This window comes from Propithecus coquereli, unplaced genomic scaffold (genome assembly GCF_000956105.1).
Source record: "Propithecus coquereli isolate 6110/MARCELLA unplaced genomic scaffold, Pcoq_1.0 Scaffold83, whole genome shotgun sequence".
Taxonomy (NCBI): Eukaryota; Metazoa; Chordata; class Mammalia; order Primates; family Indriidae; genus Propithecus; species Propithecus coquereli.
Genome location: NW_012154507.1, coordinates 5,371,940 through 5,381,470, shown reverse-complemented (window position 1 = coordinate 5,381,470; position 9,531 = coordinate 5,371,940).

The window sequence follows — 9,531 nt, the reverse complement described above, 5'->3', positions numbered from 1 at the left end:
AAGCTGGAGGGGCCTGTGTTTTCCTGCGGGGCCCCGCCCCACCCGGTTCACTCCCGGCCAATCCTTCTGTGTCTCAGTGCGAGGAAATCAAACCGTAAGAATTACGTGTCCACAGTGTTCCTGGCAGTCTTAAAGCTGAAAGGGATATTGGAGATCATCTAAACCTGGGCTGCATATGTAATTTAGATTTTCTAGTAGCCACATCAGAAGAGCAAAAAGAAGCAAGTGAAATTTATTTTAAAAATATATTTTATTTAACTCAATACGTGCAAAATATAATTTCAAAATGTAATCAATATTAAATGTATTCATAAGATATTTTACTCTCTCTCTTTTTTTTTTAGTCTTGGAAATCCAGTGTGTATTTTATACAAACTAGGCACATTTCATAGTCAAATGTGGCTGACAAGTGCCTACTGTATTAAACAGCGCCAGTAGAGACCACCTTCTCTTTGCATAGTAAACAGGCCCAGAGAAATGAGATGATGGATTGGGATTGGGTTGGGGATGGCAGGGATTGGAAGCTGGGTAGTGATAGAGCCGGCTCCTCTGATTCCCAGTCCTGGTATTTTAACACTCAGCCATGAGACGGGTCTATCAGTTTTGGTTTTGGTTTTGTTTTTTAAGAAGAAAATTTCAAGGTGAAACTGGAAGCTTTCCAACATCTTGCACATTACAAGTTAAAATATTTCAAATTATCTCTTTTTTGTAAATAGTTTTTTTAAAGCCATCATTTAATGAAGTAGCTTAGGATATGCTAGACCCAAAATAGGTGTGATTCCTATTTCCTAGCAGAGAAAATAGGAATAGAAAGTTTGTATACGTTGTTCAAAAAACAGTATAGTAGAGGTAAGACTTAAACTCAGGTATATCTTACTGCAAAGCCTATAGTTCCGTCTATCACTGCCAAGTGGACTGACATGTAGTAAAAACTCAACAACCCATCTGAGATCCTGGTGGATCTGAGAAGCTCTGATTCTAATATCTACAACATGCCACATGTACGTCTGAATACAATATCCCTCCTCACCTTGAAAGGTCTTTCTCGTACTTACCCTTTCTAGGGCCAGACCCAGCTCACATGCTGCCTCTTCTAAGTGGCCTTCCTGTTTTCCTCTTCACCCAGTTCCAGTCTCTAAATGAATTTCAATTCAATAAACTTCTCTGTGCCAGACTGAGCTTGACCTTGGAGATGTAAAGATGCATAAGGTCCAGTCCCTGCACAGGGAGGGACACCGTGGAACTTAGTAATTTTTTTAAAGATGTTTAATTGGCAAATAATAATTGTGTGTATTTATAGGGTACAATGTGATGTTTTTGATCTATGTATACATTACAGAAGATTAAATGAAGCTAATTAATAAACCCATCACCTCACCAACTTATTTTTATGGTGAGAATATTAAAAGTCTATTCTTTTAGCAGTTTTACAATTAACAATATGTTGTTATTAACTACACTTATGCATTCAGTCTAACTGAAACTTTATACCCTTTGACCAACATCTTCCCTTTCCCCATCCTTCACCCCCTTCCCCAGCCTCTGGTGACCATCTTTCTACTCTGTATGAAATCAACTTTTTTAGATTCTGCATCTAAATGAGATCACACAGTATTTGTCTCTCTGTGCTTGGCTTTACATAGCACAACATCCTCTAGTTCCATCTAGGTTGTTGCGAATTACAGAATTTCCTTATTTTTAAAGGCTTTATAGTATTGTGTATATATACGACGTTATCTTTTCCCATTCATCCATTGATGGACATTTAGGTTGCTTCCATATCTTGGCTATTGTGAATAATGCCAAAATGAACATGGAAGTAATAAGGAACTCAACTCAATAGCATGAAAACAAATAACCTGACTTAAAAATGGGCAAAGGATATGAACAGACATTTCTGAATAGAAGACATATGAATGGTGAACGTACATGAAAAAATGTTCAACATCTCTAATCATCAGGGAAATGCAAATTAAAACCACTATGAGATATCACCTCACACCTGTTAGAATTGCTATTATAAAAAAGATGAATGATAGCAAGTGCTGGAAAGGATGTAGAGAAATGGGGACCCTTGCACATTGTGGGTGGAAATGTACGTTAGTACAACCATTTTGAAAAATAGTATGGAGGTTCCTCAAAAAACTAAAAATAGAATTATCATATGATCCAATAATTCGACGTCTGGGTATATATCCAGATGAATTGAAATAGGTATGGCAAAGAGATATCTGCACTCCCACATTATTTCAGCATTAGTACGTAATCTTTTATGACTTTTTCTACTTCATATTTCTATCACCGAATTATAAACTCTTTAAACTTCTTAGGCAAGGATTATGTTTCAAACATCCCTGAGACTCCCAGAGATCTTAACAAAGAGCATGTTTGCACGTTTTTGGAATGAATAAAAACTTTCGTATGGTCATAGTACTAATAACTAAAGATTAGGCCATGAAAAATGAGAGATACAAGAAGAAAGGGAATAAACTAAATGAGTAAAGCCTAGGATTTCAGAAGGAAGCAATCTGAACATGAATCAGTTTAACATTTCATTCTGATGCAATAGCGTGTAATCTGGGGGAGCTTAAAAATGTCAGTGTTCCCATGATGAAAGTTCTTTTCTATAAAACTCAAATTCTTGCCCAGAAAAATAATTCTAGCAAACTTATAATCAGGGCCAGGCACGGTGGCTCACGCCTATAATCCTAGCACTCTGGGAGGCCAAGGCTGGGCCTTGGCCTCATTTGAGCTCAGGAGTTTGAGACCAGCCTGAGCAAGAGTGAGGACCCCCCCCTCCCCGTCTCTACTAAAAATAGAAAAATTAGCTGGGTGTGGTGGCGCATGCGGGTAGTCCCAGCTGCTTAGGAGGCTGAGGCAGGAGGATCGCCTGAGCCCAGGAGTTGGAGGTTGCTGTGGGCTAGGCTGACACCACAGCACTCAGGTGACAGAGTAAGACTCTGTCTCAAAAAAAAAAAAAAAAAGTCTTACAATGAGAAACAGTATCCATATGAGATAATTTTTTAACTTCATTGTCTTGATACTTGTAATTTTTCCTTTCAAATTTGTAAGGGCTATTAGAATAAATAAAGTACAGTTTTATATATGTGGTGTGAATATCACTGAAGTTTCCCTGAAAATACTTCAAGTTTGTCCTTTATATGAGTTTACTTAAAATATGCTTGCTCAGGCAATCATCTCACCTGTGTTAGGGCCCATGAAATCACTGATTAGTCATTCAATAACTATTTAAAGAGCACCCACAGGGTACGTAGTTCAACCTTTCATTTCTGAAAGCCTGGCCTCCCATCTATTACAACTTTGCTAAACACCATTAAATTTTTTAGCGATGAACAAAGTCAAAACCATGTTATTTTAATACTAGTGATTATAACAATAACATGACTTAGATTTAATGTACATGGCATTTCTTGATGGAATTCTGATTACCGTGTAAATTGCTGTGTAAATTATTTTTTTAATGACCAAAGCAGGAAATGGCTTGAGCCCAATTTCTCAAAATGGGACATGGAGAATTCTGTGGGAAGCTTCTCAGTACCTAAACAATTTCTGGTATCGAATGTACTTGAAGGATATAATTAAAAGGAAAAAAATTGTCAAAGAAAGAAAGGCTAATTAAAAACCTAAAGGTCTCGTGCTGATGTTTGATTGGAATCACTTATCTAATTAATATTTACTGATATAAATGTACACATAGCATGTTGCTAGACATTTCTCTCAAGGTGCGTAGAATCATCTGAAGTGGGAAGACATGCTGCCTAAGTTCTGTCTTCACCTTCTTTACCTCAAATTCCTGAAAGAGCAAGCTATATATAGACACTGACTTCACTTCTTCTTCAGTCTTAAACTTCCCGCTTAAACCTTAATCCACTGTGCAATCTGGTTTCCAGCTTCACCCTCCTGAAACTCCACTTTATGTGACCTTCTTTTTGCCAAATCCAATGACCATTTTTCATGAAATCTCAGCTGCATTTTGAAAATGCTAGTTCCTCTCTCCTTCAACTTTTCTGTGCACCAAAGACTCTAAATTCTCCTTACACTTCTCTGATATTCTTTAACTGTCTCCTTCATGGCCTTTTCCCTGGCCCACCTACAGGAGATGAGTGTTCTGCAGGATTCTATCCTTTGTTCAGTGTTTATCTATATTCTCCCCTGAAGAAATTCCTTCAATCGCATGATTTTAAATACCTTTTCTATGCTCATGTCTCCTAAATCTATATGTCCAGTTCATATCACTCCCTTGAGCTTCAAAATCCAGCTGTCTATTGGATATATACATCCAGTTTTCTTTGAAACATTTGGTCACATTACCATCTATGTCCAGGCACCTAGAAAGCAGGAAGCCATCCTCAATTTCTCTCCTTCACCTCCCATGATCTATTGATACACCAAGTCCTGCCAGTCTGTCCTTTCCATATATATTCAACTTATTCCCTCCTTTCCATCTTTATGACCAAGGACTTAGTTCCAGCTCTCAGGTCTCTCACCTGATTTATTGCCAAATTCCCTTCGCTGATCACCTACCCTCAAGGCTTATATCCTTCAAAAATCCTCTACATTCCCCTGGTTTCTCAAAATGTGTTATCTGACCACATTACACCTCTTTTTAAAATCTTCAGTGCTCCCGATTATCTGATGAATTAAGTTCCAGATTCTCAGCATGACATTCAAGATCCTCCATGATCTGGCCCCATGTACTTCTTCAGCTTCATCTCCAACACCTCTCTGCCTTGTAGTCAGTGAACTGCTAACAATCCCCCTACCATGCCTTGTTGTTTCCAGCCTCTACCTCTTTGCTCACCTGGAATGAGTTTCCTCTCTTGAAATGTTTTCTCCCCATCCCAACCTATTGCCTCCACGTCACCTGGCTAACTGCTTCAAGAATCAGCACAGGCCCTGTTACCTCCATGAAGTCTTCCTTAATCTTTCTTTTCCTCTGTGTTTGGATTAAGTTACTCCTCTGTGGTTCCATAAAGTCCTATAATTGTGCTTACCATATGGAATCAAATGTATCTGTTTATTTGAAAGTTTTCTCCATTCAATAGATGGGTAGACAACTTGCCTTGGTATTCTCAGGTTTCTCAGCACTGAGCACTATGTACGTGTTTCAGAAGATGACTTCTGAGTGAATTAATGAATGTACAAATAAATTAACTAAACCTAAAAATATAATAACAGTCTGAGATGTCACAGGGCAATGTGTGATTAAAATTCAAACAAATGATACAAGCTTAGGCGTGTGATCATTTTGGGAAGAAGTAATTTTGGATAGAGAAGAGGACACAACAGAATTGGAATTGACAAGAGAAAATTCACAAAAAGTATGGATGTGAGAAACTGGTAACAAAGTAGGGATTCAACAATCAGTTGATTCACTAGAAAAAAATGAAGTTATCCAAAATTCATTTAGAAAACACTTCCAGTTAAGAAACAAGATTGGCTACAAACTCAGGGACTCTATACTCTGCACAATTCCAATGATAGGGGAGAGAGAGTTCTAAACTGAAAGAAAGGTAGATTATATGAAGTCCTCCAGTGCTGAATGTTAAAACTTCTCTCCAACCTTCAGACCACCTGTAATGCTCAGCTCCAAAACTGCAGACCATATACACACCTGCTTTCCACCCACCCCATTCCACACAATCCCCTGTTCTCCCATTCTGAAATGGGATTAGAAAATTCTTCCTGGAATAAACAATGGCATCAAAAACAACAAAACTGCTGGACCCTCCCATTCACACATTCAGAATTCCACTGCCTTTTCAGTGCCTCACTCCATGATCAGAAAACCAAGGCTCATCAGATTGTTGAGGAAAGCCTTCAACATGAAATTGGCCAAAACAAACAGCAAAAAAGAAACTTTGAGGAACACAGAGGGAAGAAAGGAAAACAAATAAAAAGCTATAATTAATATCCTCAAAAACATAAGGATGCCATTAAAAGGAACAAGAAAGAACTCTTGGAAACCAAATATTTATAACCAAAATAAAACATTTCAATAGAAACATTAAGAAATCTCCTAGGTAGTAGAATAAAAAGACCAAGAGGTAAAAATACATGAAATGAGATAGAAAAATTAGAAGATTGAGAAGAGTGGAGTTTGACTAGTAATAGTACCGCTAAGAGACATCATAAAAACAGAGAGAAAATAATCTTATAAGTAATTCAAGAAAATAATCAAAATGAAAGGATGACTTCCTAAATTGATAGGGTCCACAGAGTGCCCAATGCACTGGGTGGAAAATGTCCCAACAGAGACAATTCTTTAAGAAAGAAAAACAAGAAACCTGGTCCCCTCCAAAGAATTGAGACTCAGAAGGGCAGTATATAAGCACTGGAAGCTACAGGACAATGGAGAAAGGCCTTCAAAATTCTGAGAAAATTCTACAGCCAGCCAAACTATTAATCAAGTGTGAGAGTAGAGTTAAAATATTTTTAGATATGCAAGGCCTCAAATAATGTACATCTTTAAATCCTTTCTCAGAAAATTACTGACAGTATGTGATGCAACCAACAAAGGAATAAACTAAAAAAGAGCAGACTTGGGTATCAGGAAAGAGAAGATGGCACGGCGAGAGAGTTAGGGAAGTTCTAAGAAGAGAGCTGTGCAGTAGACATAGAAAGCCCAGGTTAGAGCAAGATGGAGAACTTCAAGAGGCGTATCTTGAGACAAAAATTAGAACTGGAGGAATCCTTGATGTGATTGACTTTCTGAAAAATACTATTCAGAGAAACTTTACAATTATATTGAAAAGTTGGAAACAATCAATGATTTAAAAAAAACAACTAAGGGCCGGGCGCAGTGGCTCACGCCTGTAATCCTAGCTCTCTGGGAGGCCGAGGCGGGCGGATTGTGTGAGCTCAGGAGTTCGAAACCAGCCTGAGCAAGAATGAGACCGCGTCTCTACTAAAAATAGAAAGAAATTAATCGGACAACTAAAAATATATAGAAAAAATTAGCCGGGCATGGTGGCACATGCCTGTAGTCCCAGCTACTTGGGAGGCTGAGGCAGAAGGATTGCTTGAGCCCAGGAGTGTGAGGTTGCTGTGAGCTAGGCCCATCCCTCCTGCCAGAGGAGGAGTCAAAGGTGAAACTCTGTCTCAAAAAAAAAAAAAAAAAAAACCAACAAAAAAAACCCACTAAGCACATTTTACAAATGAGGCAACTTTTAATACCAGGAAGTTCAGAAAAGTTTTATAATAAAACAAATGTAACTATAGTATATTGCTGGACATACATAGCCCCACAATGATATAAATATTGGATAGTGATTTAACCAAAACTTGCATATATTGTATATATGGAGGACAGAAGTAGGGAAAGTGGGAGTCTGGAGTGACATAGGGTGCTAAATCTTTATCTTCCTAATTAGGAAGTCAAAAGATAAATCCTGAAATTTATATATCAAGAAATAGCAGCATAAGGATATTATTCAGAAATACGGAAGTAAATATAGGAGAAACATGTTGAAATTGTAGAATGTGACTCAGGGATAGAGAAAAGTAGGGCAGTGGACTCCTCTTTTTCTATTTTTCTTTTCTTTTTTTTATTTTTAGAGACAGAGTCTCACTCTATTGCCCAGGCTGGAGTGCAGTGGCCCAATCATAGCTCACTGCAACCTGGAACTCTTGGGCTCAAGCAATGATCCTCCCACCTCAGCCTCCCTAGTAGATCCTTCAGCATCAGTGTCCTTTTTTTGGTAGAGAGAAAGTCTTTATGTTGCCCAGGCTAGTCTTGAACTCCTAGGCTCAAGTAATCCTCCTGCCTTGGCCTCCCAAAGTGCTAGATTACAGGTATGAGGCACCACACCCAGCCCTCTTTTTCAATGGAATCTTTGTAATGCTTTTTTTAAAATTATCTTTATGTATTTGATTAAAAGAAGAGCATTTCACAGAAGCCTAGGAATTGTAACTTCTATTCCTACCTCAACATTCTACTGCTTAGCCATAGACATATTCAGTTAAGTGCATTGTTGTAGATATTTGGGGGTAGATATATGTATGAAAAATTTCTAAAAACTCAGGTGTTGTGGCTGATGTGGGAGCAAAAGTACTTGCTGCTTGTCTATTGTGTACTATTTCTCAATTTCTGTCTAAAAAAATCTGTTCCTATTGTATTAGTTATCTATTATTGTGTAACAAATTACCTCAAAACTTAATGGCTTAAAACAACAAACATTTATCATCTTGTGGTCCCAGAGCAGCTGAACTGGGTTGTATGACTCAGTCTTTCATGATGTTGCAATCAATACTAGAGTTGCAGTCATCTGAAGATTTGCCTAAGGCTGGAGGATCTCCTGCCAAGGTAGTTCACTCACAAGGCTGTAGGCAGGAGTCCTTAGTTCCTTGATGGCTGTTCTTTGCCACATTGGTCTCTCCATAGATCTCCTAAATTCCCCCAGAAGGAGTAATCCAAGGGAGAGTAAAAAGGAAGGCTCACTACTTTTGATGACCTAGTCTCATTAGTTGTACACTGTCTCTTCCACTTTATTCTATTCTTCCACTTTATTCAAGAGCAAGTCACTAGGTTGTGGGAGGAGTGGAACGGGAATTAGGCTCCACATCTTGAAGTGGAAAGTATCAAGGAATTTGTGTTTAAAACCACTATACATATCAGTGCTAAATTACATAAAAGTAGATTGGGAGATTATCCCTACATGAGTTTTGAAGGTCCAAATCTATCTCAAAACTGTTTGTTATGACATTACTCGTAATGACTCCAAAATAAGCTATGTTCCACTTTCTCACATGTCTTCTACTCTATGATATTTCAAACTATTTTTATTTTTATTCTTTTTTTGGTCTTGTTTGCATTTTTTGTTTTTACTTATGATATTTTAAGTTCCTTGAGTACTGGTGACATTTCTTAGTCTTCTTTGTATCTCTGCTTACCTATCATAATGCCTGACATATTCATTCATTCATTCAATATATATGTAGCTCTTCTACTTTCAGACACTGTGCTGGACACCAGGGATGCAATCATGAACAAGAAATAGTCACAGTCCTATTTTCCTGGGGCTTATAGTCTACTGGGAAGAAAAGACACTAAACATGTAATTACATTTATGTAATTTTCAAATTGAGCTACACTTTCTGATGAATAGGAATACAGTCTTACAGCTGCATATAAAAGAGGAAGAGGGCTAGTGTAGGCATGGGGAAGACAGAAGGTTCATCTCAAGTTGGAATTTTGCCACATGGGTGAGAGAAAAAGAACAAGAGTCAAGGGAGTTTAAAATATTCGTAAGAATAATGTTAAAATAATCCATCAGTATGTGTTCATAAATATTTGTTAAATTGAACCAAACTGAGTTTTTTTTTTTTTGAGACAGAGTCTCACTCTTTTGCCTGGTGTGAACTGAAATAAAATTTTAAGGCTCACCGCCCCACCGGCTGACTAAACGGACCCCCTCGTGGCCAAAGGAATACCCTAAAACTAAATTGCCTGCCAGGAGAAAGGAGGTCAGACATGCCTTATCATGCCCCCCTGCCTTCTTGGTGACATCT